The 18,391-nt window shown below is 41.6% G+C and overlaps 1 long non-coding RNA gene across 1 annotated transcript in view; it reads right to left on the reverse strand.

Annotated features, from left to right (window-relative positions):
- Positions 1–228: 228 nt before the first annotated feature.
- Positions 229–18,391, reverse strand: part of LOC136882402 (uncharacterized) — a 73,161-nt gene continuing 54,998 nt past the window's right edge. Inside the window, exon 5 of the long non-coding RNA XR_010861170.2 lies at positions 229–767. This is a non-coding gene — a long non-coding RNA (uncharacterized lncRNA). The remainder of the gene's footprint in view (positions 768–18,391) is intronic.

The raw sequence follows: 18,391 nt of genomic DNA on the forward strand, positions 1-18,391 counted from the left end.
CATCCGGGAGATAGTGGGTTCGAATCCCACTATTGGTAGCCCGTGGTTTCCCATTTTCACACCAGGCATATGCTGGGGCTGAACCTTAATTAAGGCCACGGACACTTCCTTGCCATTCCTAGGTCTTTCCTGTCCCATCGTCGCCATAAGACCTATCTGTGTCCGTGCGACGTAAAGCTAGGAAAAAAAAAAACCAAACAATCTCACTTCTTTGTAAAGTATCTAAATATTACTTCACAGACACCAATATTGCGTGGACAATACCAATACTTTTGTTTAATGACCCGTACTCTAAAAATCATTAACAAGATCACGAAATATGAAATTTACGAAACAATGCCGACATCGAATGTTTTTCCGATGATAAGCTGTTCTTCATATATTTTTCAATTCAGGAATGGCGTAGACAATTCTCAAAGACGTAGTTATTTTAACTGTGGATTGATTCACCATAAAGTTAAACTAATTTTTACAGTATTTGAGAATAAATTTATAACTTTTGGTCACAAACTATGTTAAAATTGGATCTTTATACACAGTTTTTTGTTACAGCGAATAAGTCTGTAAATTGTCACACGTTAACTATCAGTTTTTGCCTGGTATATCTCCTCTCTGTTATCGGAATATGACGTTGAGTTTTTCGCAGGTCGTCCGATGAGGTGGCTGGGACATTCTTAACACCCAACTCAGAGAAATAAATAGCAAGCGAAACAGCACTCGTAAGGATGTCGCTGCACTGGGTGAGTTTCTTGATCATTTCTCTGTAGCTGAAAACAAGAGGAAGTTAACTCTTTGAGGGGCTAGTGTGACATTAGATTATATTCCCCAAGGGGAAAAGAAACGTAACCCTTAATTTTTACACAATTTAATAGTTTTTGCATGGGTTAGTTCAAATACATAACGAAATGTGCGAGTTTCATACACTTTTATGCCATACGGGTGTATAGCAAGGGTGTTAATTGTGGTTACACTGTGTGACCACAACCCTGGTAGGAGAACTTCACTTTGTGTCTTTAGAACATTAAAAAGTTGTGTGTAACCAAGTGCATTGTAAACAAATGTGAATGAAATCGATATCAATGGAAAACTGTTCAATGGTGTTGGGTATTAAAGTCTTTAAAACAACTTTTTCCATTCCTGAGACAGAGTGGAACATCACATATGACACACAGCAATCTTGTACGCACTGATGTCTTCCTTGTACTCCAGAGTACACATCTCCTTGGTGACTGAAGGTGCTGAGGTTGATGCCTACTGCTCTCGAGACGTATTGTTATGTGAACATTGCGTTTTCCTGGCTCCATAGGTGATGTTCTTGATTCACCATTTACCTGAAATCTATTCAATCTAACAATGCGATGAGATGGAAGACATTTGTAAACATCTCGTCTAAAATCCATGTTGCTCAGGCGTGGCATATTTAATTCTTTGTGCATAATAAATGCGTTTATGGCACTGAAGCCTATGAAATGGAAGATAAGTATTTTCCTGTCTAATTGGTATCTTCTTTTCAACCTGTCTTAATTGTCAACAAAATTCATTTCACTGTTGTAATCCTTCAACCCAAGAGGACGAGGAATAATTTTTCGAGTGTCATCGATTTTTTTCCCATCAACACTGGATACATTAGATGTTTTGTGCAGAGAAGAAATTAAATTTACTCCTTTTTTTGTCCTTCGACCTATACACACTAACTCCACAGTCACTGACACTGAAATCGAAATCCCCTCTTTTCAGGCTCTTGTCATCTTTGAGCTTGAAAGTCTTTTCCTATTTGGATTTATTTTGCCACATCCATAGCTGTTTCTTTCTTTCAATTATTTGAGCAGTTCATGAGAAGTGAAGTAGTTGTCCTTGTAAACAAAGCGGTTCTATTCCACTCACCAAACCTGTGACCACTCTTTGTCCTAGCCCTGTCTCTGTTTTCTTCCCACTCTCCCTGTGTATATCTGAACTTTTAAATTATAATATGATTCATCACACAACATGCCCGCTCCACAGGCTTGTCTCTCATATACTGCTTCAACGAAGATCTTCCTTTGAATTTTACCATTGCCTCGTCAAGTGAATCTTAAAAGTGAGGTTTATAGCATTCCCAAAAGGACTTAGACAGGGAATCATTCGGAGGTCGGATTTTGTACTGTTTGTTATAGTTAGCGCGTTCTCTAGTAGGCTGAACTGAATTGTCATTGAGGTGAATGTGACTGTGTATAAAACTGAATCTCTTCACGGACATAAGGTGTGATAAATACCTGTCGTGGAAATGTGGCTCATTTGACCAGTAATATCTATAACTGTTTTTTGTAATACCCATGTATAAATTTATTCCAAAAAATACCCTAGTTTCCTCAGCACTAGTTGGAGTGAAAGGCTTTGTAATATCAGTGCAATATAGATTTGTTTGAAAAGCAATAAGGTTAACTAACTCATCAGAAATGAATTGTAAGGAGAGTACATACGGAGTTTGAGATTCAACGGCTTTTATGTGATCAGCAACACCTGCATATTCTATGAATTTTGGAACATAGTGTATAGAATTAATTTTACTTCACATTGGCGCGTCGGCCTCTAACCGCTGGGCTCCGTGGTTCAAATCCCGGTCATTCCATATGAGATTTGTGCTGGACAAAGCGGAAGTGGAACAGGCTTTCCTCCGGGTACTCTGGTTTTCCCTGTCATCTTTCATTCCAGTAACACTCTCCAATATCATTTAATTTTATCTGTCAGTCATTAATCATTTCCCCAGAGCAGTGTGACAAGCTTCGGCAACCGGCACAATTCCTATCCTCGCCGCAAGATCGGGGCTTCATTCATTCCATCCGTGACCCGGTCACTGACTGGAAAACGGATTGTACGCTTTCATCTGGGTATAGTGTATAGAGTTAGAAACATTAGATACTCCTTTATCAGCTTCATCAGCTGCATCTTCTTCATCACTTTCACCATACCATGTAACATTACGATACAAGTTCTGTCAAGAAGTAAAGGTGAATCAAAGTCACTATCCCTGTCTTTCTGATCACTGACTACACTCTCTCGACCAGAAGGCATTTCATCAATTAAAGAGTCCATAATCTCTCCTTCATTCAAACCACGCATTATTTGGCTCGTCGTACTCATACGCATCAAATATAAAGCTTACTGAGAGGTTATGACACGAAACACACTGGAACAAAGTGAGTTTATATGAGAAATCTATTACGGGTGGTGGTCACATACTGTAATCATCAAGCACAGAAACTATATTATTAAAAAGAACGTTAGAATTATACTTACTATTGATGTTCTAAAACTGTTAACTATAGCTACAGATGTTAGATAAATGTAAGAAATAAGTACCACTAGCTTGCACAGATGAAATTGTATTTTACATCATATGTATCTAAGAAGTATTTTGAAAATTTAAATAGACTGTAGATGTTATGAATATAAGTTACACTTTCATTGTTAAATATGCGGCATTTGAATGGAATTATAACGGGTATTACAAACCATATCGTGTGTAGTTTTGTTCTCTTGAGAAAGCTACATACATGACTAAACACCGGAGTGGAGAGATTTATACCTGTATGAACGATACTTTCGTCTAGCTTCACTACAGTCGATCGTGTTCCGTTGCACAAACCACGCCTAGAAATAACAGATGCCAGGAAAGTGAGAAGAGTACTGAGAGAAAGGACATTCAGTGAGTGGTGTAACTTGCAGCAGAAAGGAAGAGGTGTATGTTTGTACAATGAATATACTCCTGCCAACTCCTGGATTCGAGACCATCAAGGCTTATCATGTAGTGAATGGCGTGAAGCAATTAAGATGGCAGCAAACATTTCAGCAGTTAGATCGGTACCAGGAAGATCTCAGAACGATTCCCTTTGTAGGCGCTGCCTCAAGGAGATTGAAACTCTTGCGCATGTTCTGGGATCTTGTCCTCATGGTGAACTTTTAAGGAATACGCGTCATCATAACATTCGCTCGCTAATTGCGGCAACGCTAAAAGACCATGGTTTCCAGGTATTTGAAGAGGTTCATGGCTTAGCGGACAACGGAAGCCACAGAAGGATTGACATCATTGCTTTCAAGAATAAGAAGAGAGGTTACATCATCGACCCCACAATTCGCTTTGAAAGCCATAAGTCGCAGCCCTCAGATGTTAACATAGAGAAAAGGAATATTTACTTATCAACAATTCCTTACTACAGGGAGAAATACCAGATAGAGGAAATCGACATAGTAGGTCTGATGATTGGAGCAAGGGGAACGATTCCCGCTTTTGCCGCTAATTTTTGGAAACAGATGTCTCTGCCAGTTACAGCGTTACGGGGGATTGCCAACATAGCCTTAAGGGGCTCACTGATAATTCTAAGAAATCACTGTTAAAATTAGGTTACCTTCAACATTTATCAAGTACAGTATATCTATTTATCTTCTAAAAATAAATGTAAAAGTATACTTCGTCGCAAGGCAGCCTCTGCATGAGAGGAAGTATTTCATAAAATAAAAAATAAAATAACTTAAATGCCATCATCATACTCTATGGAACCAATGCTAATGTACGTGACCTAATAATCTATGAAACTATTCAGATATTAACTTGTTCGTTTCTTGAGCACAATATTGGTAGTTGTAAAGAACTGAAATCTCACTGGCATGAAAACAAGAATTAAATTAATCCGTACAATCCTTCATTTAAACCAAGGCCGTTCTCCACTCCTACGCTTTTCCTACCCCATCGTCGCCATAAGACCTACCTGTATCGGTTCGAAGTAAAGCACACTGTACATTTTACAATATTGTAACGTGTTGGCGGGGTAAATAAATGAGTACAGAACCTGGTAGCGTCCTATTTCTAAGATTTATTAACTAAGCACTACAGTTACACATTTACACACGCACGAACACGATTGCCGAGCTTGCAACTTACACAAGTACACTTAACACGGTTCGCGCTCTCTCTCTCTCTCTCTCTCTCTCTAGTTTCTCATGTTCCATCTACAATCACAGAAACACACGCATCGAACTTTTTTTTTCCGGCCGGGTGGCCCTCAACTTTAATTGCAACCCAGTCGAGCTCAATAAAGCATATACAGGCAGACGCCTAGTTGGCAGTCGCCTCCCCAACGACATGTACTCCTGCCTCATTACAGACGTGGACACCGCCATCACTGAAGACGACATTCTTTCCGAACTTCGTAACGCCGCCGTCCCAGTCCACGATGTTTTCAGGCTCCTGGAACGCTCCACTTCCTCACCATCGACGCAGATTCTGGCATACCTACGCAGTCAAGACGAAATGCACGCCTCCAAGCCTGCACCGCGACCATCAACAGCAGACTCTACGAAGTGGTGCCTACTCCTGCGTACATACTAGAGCAGCTCTTCGATAACCCTTCCACTACTCCCACCGTCAACGAACATCAGCCCCGAATAACCCAGCAGCCCCCACCGCCCCCCACCTGCATTTTCTCCACAACTACTACTACCACCATCACTACTTCGGCCTATACTCCTTCCCATATTCCCACCATTAGTACCACGACTAGCCACCCTTCGCCTATAATGTCATCACCCATCACTTCTTCGGATTCCACACAACCTAGTCCCCAGCAACCCCCTGCAATCCCTATAGATCCAATCACCGCAGCACAGCCATCGCCACTACCAGCCTCACAAGGAGACGCAGCCGCACTCGCCCCTATGCCTCAGCAGCCTCCACCATCGAATCACGCACTGTCAAGCTGTGTTATTCGTGGCATCGAACCTTCCATCTCAGAAAAGGACATCCTACGGGAACTTCAAGCGACAGGCGTCCCCGGCGGCCGCGCGTCTCGAATCCACAACCTCAACGGCCCCACGTACATGGTGCGGCTACTACTTCCCACCTCAGATGATGTTCAACGCCTGATCAGCACCGGCGCCCGCATCTACAGACGGCACTACAGAGTTGAGCATTCTCGCTCTGCACCTCCTACCGTGCGCTCGCCTCCCAACAATTTCTACCGTCGCCCCCGGCCGGCCCCTCCACCCGCCCCGCCCCTGCAAGCTCTTATCCCACCCGCTCCCCAAACTAGCTTCTTCGTACACCCCTCCCGATACTGACCTACTTCGCCTTCTAGCCATCTTCACCTCCAATATCACAGCAACCCTCCACTCTCTTACATTGCTACCCTATCCTGGAAATCTCTGCTAACCTACTCACCAAACCCACAACTTGCACTAGCACAATATAGGTAATAAAATCTGTATATGTATCTATAACAACTGTATAAATATCTGTAACAATATCGCAAATAAAAAGCACAGAACAAACTACACCCTTAGCCAAGAGGCCACATCTTCACATCTCCCTAATAATATCTCCTCCATTACCCATCTCCTAACGCCATCAAATCTTTACAACCCCTTCACCTCTCCTGGCCAGAGAGAGCGGGCGTCATCCTCTAGGTGTCCCGCCCTTCCCTATGGGAAGGGGAATGAAAATATCCCCCTAGGTCCAACAATGACACACACACAGAGTCGTCGATTATTTACACTACACTCACTCAGCCACTCAGTCACACTCGTTAGCGCTGTCACGGTCCACAGCCTACACGTCAGTCTCGCAGCTCGGGATAGCATCCGCTGTTCACTCAATCCACCGAACTCCGTTCGCAGTGGGCACACGTCGGCACCCAGTGTTCTCTTCGCGCTGCTCCAGAACACCCAAGGTTTTTCTACAGCAGCCGGCTCCAAGGGACTCACACACACGTCGTCAGGGAAACAGGAATGAGTCCTCGGCTCCAAAAGACAGATACTCTATCAGGCTGACACCTCAGCCCAGGCTATCACTGACTGTGCTCTTCCCTAACTCACACCAGCAAACTCAATCTCACTCTCACTAACTCCAGGCAAGTCACTCGTCTCTTATATACCTGCGTCGGCCCTTCTAGAACGGCCCGGATGCTAGATGTATCCAGGAACCTCGCGAGATGGAAGACTCCAGATTAATCGTCTGCTAATTTCCATCGTCCCATGCGGCGCGGCGCGACCACGGACAGAAAAGAGAGGGGGCCGATCCAGCACTTAAGTCTTGCTCGTGATTGGCGCGGCCGAAGCGTAAGCGGGTGGGCCTATACGGCGACGAGCCCGGCCCATAGCAAGTTGATATGGCGGACGCTATAACCATTACAATACAATGGAGATGACGTGGTTGTATTTCCGAGCTCATATCACGGAGACTATTAGAACAGCGAAGTTCGATTTCGTTGTCTTATTAGCGACGATGTCACTATTTGGTCTAGGGGCCGATGATCTAGCTGTTAGGCCCCTTTAAAGAACAAACATCATCATCATCATCATCATCATCATCATCACTATTTGGTCTGGGGTTCAGGAGATTCTGTAATCGGTACAGAGGAATGGATGCTATTGCCACTCAACTTTCATTCTATGCCTTCGAACTGTTCGCATCTCATTTTGTAAATTACTGTTTACATTGGAGTACACAGAGACCAAGAGTGAGTTCTTGGCGATTACGACGAAGTGAGGAACACTACGTACCACGGTAGCTAGGAGAGAGTCGATAGGTGTCACGAGACGGATGTGCAGTAAACTGACGTGGTTGTGACGTCACTGGACCGTCGCTCCCATTACACTACACATTCTTTGGCGCGTTAATATCAGTCTATATACTCTATGGTGTCGGTGATTTCATTCAAGGCAGTGAATTTCGGTGCATTGCTGTTCGTTTGCGGTCTGCACATTGTTTCCTGAATTATTTAATTACTTTCGAGGTTTGCGAAAGTTTTGAAAGTCGTGAATTTGTGCATATCGTTGGTGAATGAAGTGAATCCCAGTGTATATGTCATGTTTGTGCTGTTAAAATTCCGTGCTGTGCGGTGGTAGGCTGTACAAACCATCCCAGCTCTAATATACTTTTGTAAAATACGGCTTCATGCACTACTGGATATTTATTATTATTATTATTATTATTATTATTATTATTATTATTATTATTATTATTATTATTATTCATGGTGTGGGTTACTGTAGTCACGTCCTAGTTCGTGAACTATGGGCAACGGTTGAGTGGCCTAGTAAGTGGTCCTGAGAGCCGGGATACCAGTTGCTATGGAATGGGAGTGGGCATCTCGGACATATTCTGATTCGTGGCCCTCCTTGTGCTCAGGCGGCAAGGACTATACAATCCACCGGTGGTCCATAACCCATTAGAGGAGAGATCCTCACTTGGACTACGTGTAAGTAGGGTAGCATCCTGCTTCATGAATTTGCCGAGCTCAGAACATTTTAAGCAAGCCTTGGACCTACGGGAGTAACGGAGTCCCACTCCCATTTCACAGGCGAGGGACTCCTTGGAAACAACTTGGCGAACGAAATGGAATTCGATGTGGAGCTTTCAATATTAATGGGGCGTATGGAAGAAATAAAGTAGAACTGGCTGAGTCAGCAAAGAGGATGTATCTGGATGTGCTAGGAGTAAGTGATATTTGGGTAAAGGGAGATAACGAAGAAGAGATAGGAGATTATAAAGTGTACTTGACGGGTGTTAGAAAGGGAAGGGCAGAGTATGGGGTAGGACTGTTTATCAGGAATACCATTGCACGCAACATAATTTCTGTTAGGCACGTAAATGAGCGAATGATTTGGGTAGATTGGGCAGTTGGAGGAATTAGGACGAGAATTGTCTCAGTGTATTCACCATGTGAGGCTGCAGATGAGGATGAAGTTGACAAATTTTATGAAGCATTCAGTGACATCGTGGTCAGGATCAACAGCAAGGATAGAATAGGGCTAATGGGCGATTTCAGTGTGAGAGTTGGAAATAGAACTGAAGGATGCGAAAGGGTGATTGGTAAAAGTTGGGAAGATATGGAAGCTAATAGGAATGGGAAGAGGTTGCTGGACTTCTGTGCTAGTACGGGTTTAGCAGTTACGAATACATTCTTCAAGCATAAAGCTATTTACCGCTACACATAGGAGGCTAGGGGTACCCGATCCACAATAGACAATATCTTAACCGACTTCGAATTCAGGAAGTCTGTTAAGAATGTACGAGATTTCCGGGGATTTTTCGATGATACAGACCACTATATGATCTTTAGTGAACTAAGTATATCTAGGCCTAGGATAGAGAGAGTGAAATCTGTCTGAGAACGAATAAGGGTAGAAAATCTCCAGGACGAGGAAATTAGACAGAAGTACATGGGCACGATTAGTGAGAAGTTTCGAACCGAAAACAGTAAGCAAGTTCAGCATATAGCAAGAGAATGGGTGGCATACAGGGATGCTGTAGTAGAAACAGCAAGGGAATGCCAAGGAACGACTGTGTGTGAAGACGGGGAAAATATAACATCTTGGTGGAATGATGAAGTGAGAGCAGCTTGTAAACGTAAAAAGAAGGCTTATTAGAAATGGCTCCAAACAAGGGCCCAGGCAGACAGGGAATTGTACGTAGGTGAAAGAAACAGAGCGAAACAAATAGTCGTTGAATCCAAAAAGAAGTCTTGGGAAGATGTTGGTAATAACCTGGAAAGGCTAGGTCAAGCAGCAGGGAAACCTTTCTGGACAGTAATAAAGAATCTTAGGAAGAGAGGGAAAAAGGAAATGAATAGTGTTTCGAGTAATTCAGGTGAACTCATAATAGATCCCAAGGAATCACTGGAGAGGTGGAGGAAATATTTTGAACATCTTCTCAACGTAAAAGGAAATCTTCCTGGTGGTGTTGCGAACAGCCAAGCTCATGGGGAGGAGGAAAATGATGTAGGTGAAATTACGCTTGAGGAAGTGGAAAGGATGGTAAATAAACTGCATTGTCACAAAGCAGCAGGAATAGATGAAATTAGACCTGAAATGGTGAAGTATAGTGGGAAGGCAGGGATGAAGTGGCTTCATAGAATAATAATATTAGCATGAAGTGTTGGTAAGGTACCTTCAGATTGGAAAAAAAGCAGTAATTGCACCTATCTACAAGCAAGGGAACAGGAAGGATTGCAATAATTATCGAGGTATCTCATTGATTAGTATACCAGGCAAAGTATTCACGGGCATGTTGGAAGGGATTGTTCGATCAGTGGTTGAGAGGAAGTTGGATGAAAACCAGTGTGGTTTCAGACCACAGAGAGGCTGTCAGGATCAGATTTTCAGTATGCGCCAGGTAATAGAAAAATGTTACGAGAGGAATAGCCAGTTGTGTTTATGTTTCGTAGATCTAGAGAAAGCATATGTCAGGGTACCCAGGGAAAAGGTGTTCGCCATACTGGGAGACTATGGAATTAAGTGTAGATTACTGAAATCAATCGAAGGCATTTATATTGACAATTGGGCTTCAGTGAGAATTGATGGTACAATGAGTTCTTGATTCAGGATATTTACAGGGGTTAGACAAGGCTGTAATCTTTCACCTTTGCTGTTCGTTGTTTACATGGATCATCTGCTGAAAGGTATAAAGTGGCAGGGAGGGATTCAGTTAGGTGGAAATGTAGTAGTAATAGTAATAGTAATAGTAATATGTTTTATTTATCCTGGCAAAGTTAGGGATGTACTCCCTTTCTTACACTTAACCAGTCTTAACCTAGAACACTTAATAATAACTACTGATGACAATAATATGATAATATGGACAATAGTAACAGTAATAGCATTAACAAAAGTAACCACACTTAAAAAAAATATCATATAATCTATATAATATAAATCGTACGTAAAGTGCAGAATATAATTATGAATAATGAGTACTAAGAGTATAATTATGAATAATGAGTACTAAGAATATAACTATGAATAATGAGTACTAAGAATATAATTATGAAAAATGAGTACTATAACAACTACTTAAGAAAAAGTTTAGAAAATATATACATTTCTACAGTACACCGAAATATCGCCTTCAGTTGAGAGGTGAAGAGAAGGATTAGTAAGAAGTAGAAGAAGAGGAAGAAGAAGAATATCTGTGAAAGGAAGAGGGAAATGATGATGAAGAGGCGGTAGGAGTAGGTGTTTTCAGGTCATAATTTGATGATTCATGCATGTTTACCTAGTATTTCGACACAGGCATGTTTAAAAGCTAAGCTGCTGGACATGCTTCTGACGTCCACTGGTAAGAGATTCCATTGTCGGGCTGCGGTAACGGTGAATGATTTCGTGTAGATTGCTGTTCTGTGTACAGGAAGGGATAAACACATGGTGCTGCAGGATCGGGTATTTTTGTTATGGTCTGTGGAGAGGAGCTTCATTCGATCACGGAGATAGGCTGGTTGAGAACTTTTAAGAATAGTATGCAAGAAGCAAAGAGTATGAAGTGTGCGTCGTTCTTGCAGGCGAAGCCACCCGAGCCGCATATAAGACGGTGTGACATGGTCAGCGTAACGAAGTCCACAGATAAATCTTACACAGGCATTCTGAGCGCACTGTAATTTCCTTCCCCAGTCTACTCCTAGGTTGTTGTAAACTATGTCGCAATAATCAAAATGAGGTAATGCGAGTGATTCAACAAGAATTTTCTTTAGTTTAAAAGGGAAAGTTAATTTGAATTTACTGAGACAGCGCAGCGTTCCGTATATTTTCCTACACACAGATATAGTTTGGGCAGACCAGGACAGATGTTCGTCAAATATTATGCCAAGATTTCTAACATTTTGGCTATACTGTATGGGTGTACCACTTATGGACAACTGTGGTAACGCTGTTCGATTGAGCTTGCAAAGTAATTTAGGGTAACCAATAATTATTGCCTGGGATTTTGATGGATTTAATTTTAAACCGTGATTTCTGGCCCATATATCTATGGTCATCAAGTCTTCATTCAAGTGACGTGTTTCTGAGTGTAGGTTTTCGGGTTTGCTGTGTATATATATCTGTAGGTCATCAGCGTATAAGTGGTATTTACAGTGTTTTAATCCGGAAGATATGCCATTTATATACAAAGAGAAAAATAGGGGGCCCAGTACAGATCCTTGTATTCCTACGTCGACCGTACGCCAATTTGAATATTCATTGTTGATAAGTACACACTGCTGGCGACCGGTGAGATAGGATCTGATCCACTGGAGTGCACTCGCGGAGAAATTTAAACTATTTAATTTGGATATAAGTATGTCCCTGTCAACAGTATCGAAAGCTTTAAGTCCAATAACGCTAGAACTGTTAGTTGTTTGTTGTCCATAGCTTGCCTTATGTCATCAGTCACATGTGTTAATGCACTGCAGGTGCTGTGTTTCGGTCTAAAACCGGACTGGTGGATATCAAGAAGATTGTGTTGAATAAGATAGTCGGTAATTTGCTTGTGAACTATGAATTCTAAAGCTTTTGACAATATGCATAAGATGCTAATCGGCCGATAGTCACCGACGTCCTTCGCAAGTCTTATTTTCGGAAGCGGGCGAACTATGGCTATTTTCCATATTTCCGGATAAGTCCCCTGTTGCAGTGAGTAATTAAAAATATTCACCAATGGATAAATGATGTGGTGGAGAATTTTCATGAGCATTTCATGGCCTATATTATCTACGCCCCTAGCCCTGGTCTTGATGCGTTTTATTGAGTCAATCACTTCTTGCGGTGTGACGTGACTGAAGTAAAATTGATCTCTCTGTGGAGATGGCGTATTATCATATGTATTAATAGTTTTCTCCTTTACGACCGGATTAATTCCCGTTGGCGAGATGAAATGGTCGTTTAATTCATCTACGTTAACATTTAGTTCATCGTTAGATTTCTGGTTATTGATACCAAAATATTTCATAGATTTCCACATCGTCGCAGGGCGTACGTCAGGTCTAATCAAGTTATGGGCGTAACGTAGTCGAGCGCTTCGGATTTTAGAGGTCGTTTTATTACGCAGTGTTTTATAAGTCTGGTGGTTCATTTCCGTTGGGTAGTGCTTGTATCGTCTATGAGCAGCGTCTCGTTTAGCCATTAAGTGGCGAATTTCGTCATTTATCCACGGCTTAGGAGCTCTGGAACGTTTTCCCGTACGCACTGGGGCGTGCCGATCGTAGAGTTGCGTTACTAGGTTATTAAATGTTGAGACCATTTCCTGTAGATTATTGGCGCGATTTATCTCCATCCACGGCACGGAAAGAGCATCTTCTTCTAATTTATCTGCGTCAATTCGTCTGAGGTCTCTGAATGATAATATTTTCGACCTTGGTTTCGGAGTTTGTAATTGGTAGGACAGGTAGATTATGTCATGTCCAGATAGCCCCGGGGCTGATGTCTGTCCATGTTGCAGGACTTTCGCTGAATTGTTTGTTATTATTAGATCGAGAAGGGTGTGACTGCTATTAGTGTGGTGGGTTGGTCCGAGAGGTAAAATTGTCATGTTACATGCTTCGAAAATGTTACGAAACTGTCGAGTTGAAGCTGCGGTACTGTCTGGCGAATGCTGACGACTTGGTCTTAATGGCAGATTGTGCCGAAAGCCTGCAGTCTAATATCTTGGAACTTGAAAATAGATGCAATGAGTATGGTATGAAAATTAGCCTCTCGAAGACTAATTTGATGTCAGTAGGTAAGATATTCAACAGAATTGAATGTCAGATTGGTGATACAAAGCTAGAACAGGTAGATAATTTCAAGTATTGAGTTTGTGTGTTCTCCCAGGATGGTAATACTGTATAGAAAGTGAGATTGAATTAAGGTGTAGTAAAGCTAATGCAGTCAGCTCGCAGTGGCGATCAGCAGTATTCTGTAAGAAGGAAGTCAGCTCCCAGATGAAACTATCTTTACATCGGTCTGCTTTCAGACCAAATTTGCTTCACGGGAGCGAAAGCTAGGTTGACTCAGGATATCTTTGTCATAAGTTAGAAGTAACAGACATGAAAGTAGCGAGAATGATTGCTGGTACAAACAGGTGGGAACAATGACAGGAGGTACTCGGAATAAGGAGATAAAGGCTAATTTAGGATTGAACTCAATGGATGAAACTGTACGCATAAACCGGCTTCGGTGGGGGTCATGTGAGGCGAATGGAGATTACCTAGGAGAATAATGGAGACTGTTATTGAGGGTAAGAGAAGTAGAGGGAGACCAAGACGACGATGGTTAGGCTCAGTTTCTAACGATTATTGTTATTATTGTTATTATTATTATTATTGTTATGTTTAGTATTATATTATATTTTATTTGGTCAGCAATAAGCAATCAATAATGTTTGTAGAGCACTTACTATGTTCAGGAAAAGTAACAACATGCAGTATTTAATCTAGTGTATTTTATTTAGACTTTGAAAATCCACAGCCTGTTTCGGTTAATATTATTTCTTGATTGTTAAGCTCTGATTTATTTAATTTGTACGTGTATAGGATTGGGAAATGTAAATACTGACATTTACGGTATATTGGAACATTTGAAAATAATTTTTAAATATATTAGCAAAAGGTCTCACTATTCTGGATTTCAAAGTTTATCTGCAATATTTACGAAAGCACACACACAAAATAATGTACATAATAGTTCTATGCAATACTTTAGTGGTTTTCATGTGAATTCTTTTATTACACCATAAACGTAATTGTGATAAGGAACATAAGCGGAGTGCTCGGCACGCTGATTTGCAGTAAGTTACAGCGCCTGGCAGACGGTCCACGGTCCGCTGACGCCACACGCTCCTGGCCGGCTGCGCGCGACAACTACCGTCTCTTTTTAGCTACCGTGCTACGTACCATATCTACTGTATTTTCACTACGAAACATGCTGGCAGATTTTGAGACTGAGGAATCCAAATTGCGATGGTTAGAAGATATGATTACATTACTCACTTAAATAACTTGAAAAACTCAAGTACAAAACAAATCAAGGAATTTTTCAGCAAAGAGGTTTACGAACACTTGGTCTATATCCACTGTGAGATGCATTCGGTACTTCTTAAAATCTGGTTTCCGTTTCTTCCTCACAAGGAAGTTGTCAGGTCACACAATAGAGAACACACACACCCCCCCCCCCCCACATCAAGAAGATCATCTGGCTGTAAAACTGTGTGATCCCACCAGAGAGTGGAGACGACCTCCTGTTTGTCTCAGGAGGATGTAACGACCAGACAAGTGCTGTTTACTCTCCAATGGAACTGATCCTCGTCTTTGAGTGCAAACGGTAAGGACAAGGCCACACATTCTGCCAACCACAAGTGAGAAAGCCTGCGACTGGACTGCGTTTCCTCACATCAGACTGAGATAAGTCAGTATCTTGGAGGAATGGCTATGATGCAAATGTGACCTTGTAATCTGGCAATCTAGAAGTTGTAGCTTGCTGCCTGTGAGAACTATTAAAGTCTGCGAAGGCTGCCTAAAACGTGTTCATGTGTGAAAATAAAGACATTCCTGCTCTCCTGAATAATATCAATCACGAGGATAACGGTGACATGCGTGTCCTTCTACCAACTTCACGGCGTATGTTCTGAAACTGAGACAGCATTTCCGTACGTTCGTCGTAATTTCAAACTATTTGTTATAAAAAAAAATATTTTCGAGACCATCTGAGAGAGAACCGAAAAGTATATTGTAGTCGTGCAAAGTGAAATATCGATATTCTAATAATAAATAATAATAATAATGTTATTTGTTTTACGTCCCACTAACTACTCTTTTACGGTTTTCGGAGACGCCGAGGTGCCGGAATTTAGTCCCGCAGGAGTTCTTTTACGTACCAGTAAATCTACCGACACGAGGCTGACGTATTTGAGCACCTTCAAATATCACCGGACTGAGCCAGGATCGAACCTGCCAAGTTGGGGTCAGAAGGCCAGCGCCTTAATCGTCTGAGCCACTCAGCCCGGCGATATTCTAAGCAAGTTTCTGGGCCCTGCCTCACGAATTACTTCAAGTGATCCAGAGAAAATAAACAAATGTTTAGTAAAGAATCAGTAAAACACGACGTCTTGAGATCGGAGTAACTGACAACTGCTGGTGATTAGTGGTGAGTGTGAAAAGAATGATTATAAAGAGAATAATAAAATATTACGACAGGCAGTACACTTGCACAAGAAGCGACACATTTTATTCATTCGTACTGTTTGTCTACGAGTTTGAACTTTAATGCTTATTGTCGCAAATGCGAGTACTCTTCTCCCAATGAGTGTGTTGGTGATCAAGGAACACCCTGTACGCTGGTAGTTGGCAGCAAAGTTTCTCACAATGGGAACTCCATGACGAGGATTTTTTATTAAATATTAAGAGCATTCACACACGTTTCCTAGTTCAACCGCCAGCTCGTGAAAAACATTTCATAGGCGTATTTGACGGCTGCTTTGTCGCTGAACCGCTTTTGTGCCCAACCATGACCTCAGCATACTGTTGTGTGAGTGACTGTAGTCACGATCTAGTTCGTGAACCGCGGACAACGGCTGAGGGCCGGAGTAAGTGGAACAGAGAGTCGGGATAACAGTCGTTATGGAATAGTACTGGGCACGTCGGATATATTCTGAGTCATGTCTCTCCTTGTGCTCTGGAGGCTAGGACTGTACAGTCAACCGTAGGTCGCTAACCTGTTAGAGGAGAGTGTCTCACTTGGACTATGTGTAAGCAGGATAGCAGCCTGCTTCACATAATTTACCGAGCTGAGAATACGGGAGTAAAGGTTTCCCATTGCCTTTCGACAGTGCATGACTCTTTGGAAACAAATTGATGAACAAAATTGAATTCGATATGCATCTATCCATATTAATGGGGCTTATACATAAATTAAGTAAAATTGGGCGAGTTAGGATGAGTTAGGACTTAATGATATTCCGGTAAGGGGAGATAATGAGGAAGGGATAGGAGGTAATCAGATGATTTTAAAAAGTGTTGAAAAGGGATGGGCAGTGTGCGGGGTATGGAGGGATAAGGAAATAAATAATGTTTTGGGTTAACCTGGTGAACTCATAGTAGGTTATTTGAGGTTAAAATGGGACTCTTCTTGGATGATATTTAAGGGGCTGCATGGTTTTAGGGAAGGCTTCTCCTGCGAAAGTTAGCTCTGTTCCGTATGTCAAAATATGTAGGATAAGCTGCACAGTGGGTCAAGGATTGATGCAATAGTAATTGATTTTGCTAAGGCATTCGATCTTGTGCCACATGACATACTCCTTAACAAGTTAGGGCATTGACATCAGAGTTGCGAAATGGATATGAGACCTCCTCAATGGAAGAACTCAGAGGGTGCGCGTGCGAGAAACGCTATCTTCTCCAATAACTTAAATGTTACGTCTGGTGTGGTTCAGGGTAGCGTTATTGGGCCAATTCTTTCCATACGGTACTTTTCATGAATGACATGCCTGATTCGACAAAATCGGATGTGTACTTATTTGCCGATGATTGCGTCATATATCGGGAGATAAAGACAGAGGAGGACGAACTGTTGCTTCAGCACGATTTAGATACGATTGAAAAATGGGCGCGTGAAAATCGAATAAAAATCCACAGGGGAAAAGCAAGAAATTGTGTTTCAGTAAAAATAAAATGACAGGAAAGAGGGATTACGAAATTGGAGGGGAAAGTGTTGTTGAAGTTGATAGTTTTAAGTACTTACAGAAGGTAGTTACTATTAGAAAAGACTTAAACTGGTCAGAGCAAGCAGAAATTATAGTTAAGAAATCCTGGAGATCGATACGTTTTATTACACGGAATCTCAAGGAAACAAATTCTGGTGCCGAAAATAAAGCGTATAAATGCTTGGTAAGACCGATTCTCGAAAATATGGACCTGCGTGCTGGGATCCGTACAGGGTAGGTTTAATACATTCCCTAAAAAAAAGTCAAAGAAGAGCGATGTGTTTCGCAACCGGGAATAAGAGGAATACCATTAATTGGGAAAGTCTTGCATCTAGAAGAACTAGAGCTCATCTGTGTGGTCTGTATAAGAGCTATACGGGAAGGACTGCGTGGAGTAGTGTTAGAAATAGGTTGGAACCTCCATCATACTTATCGAGAAATGATCATAAGCATAAAATTAGAGTTAGAAACCAGCATACGGACGTGGGCAAGTTTTCCTCCGTAAACATGACCATAAGGGATTGGAATAAATTACCTGCAGCAGTCTTTGATAGATTCCTTTCCGGTATCAAGTCTTCTAAGAAGAACATTAGTGCTAGTGTAAAGTGAAAAGTAAAAGTTGTAAATTACGGACACTGACTTTCTGCTTGGTTTAGATTGTGAAACTAGAAGTTGTCTTGTGGTATTCACTTTCCAGGGAATTGCTTGATGCACTCATGTTTTTGTAGTAGTAGTAGTAGTAGTAGTAGTAGTAGTAGTAGTAGTAGTTGTTGTTGTTGTTGTTTTTATTGCTGTTGTTTTTAACTGTACTTTCTTCTCACTTGTAATGTTAAGCTAGTAGTAAGTTCAACCTATAGTATTGTAAGCTGTAGTGTTAAGCACTGGAAATACATAAGATTTGTGTGAATTTGTATATGATGTTGACGGATTTAG

This window comes from Anabrus simplex, chromosome 1 (genome assembly GCF_040414725.1).
Source record: "Anabrus simplex isolate iqAnaSimp1 chromosome 1, ASM4041472v1, whole genome shotgun sequence".
NCBI classification, from domain to species: Eukaryota; Metazoa; Arthropoda; class Insecta; order Orthoptera; family Tettigoniidae; genus Anabrus; species Anabrus simplex.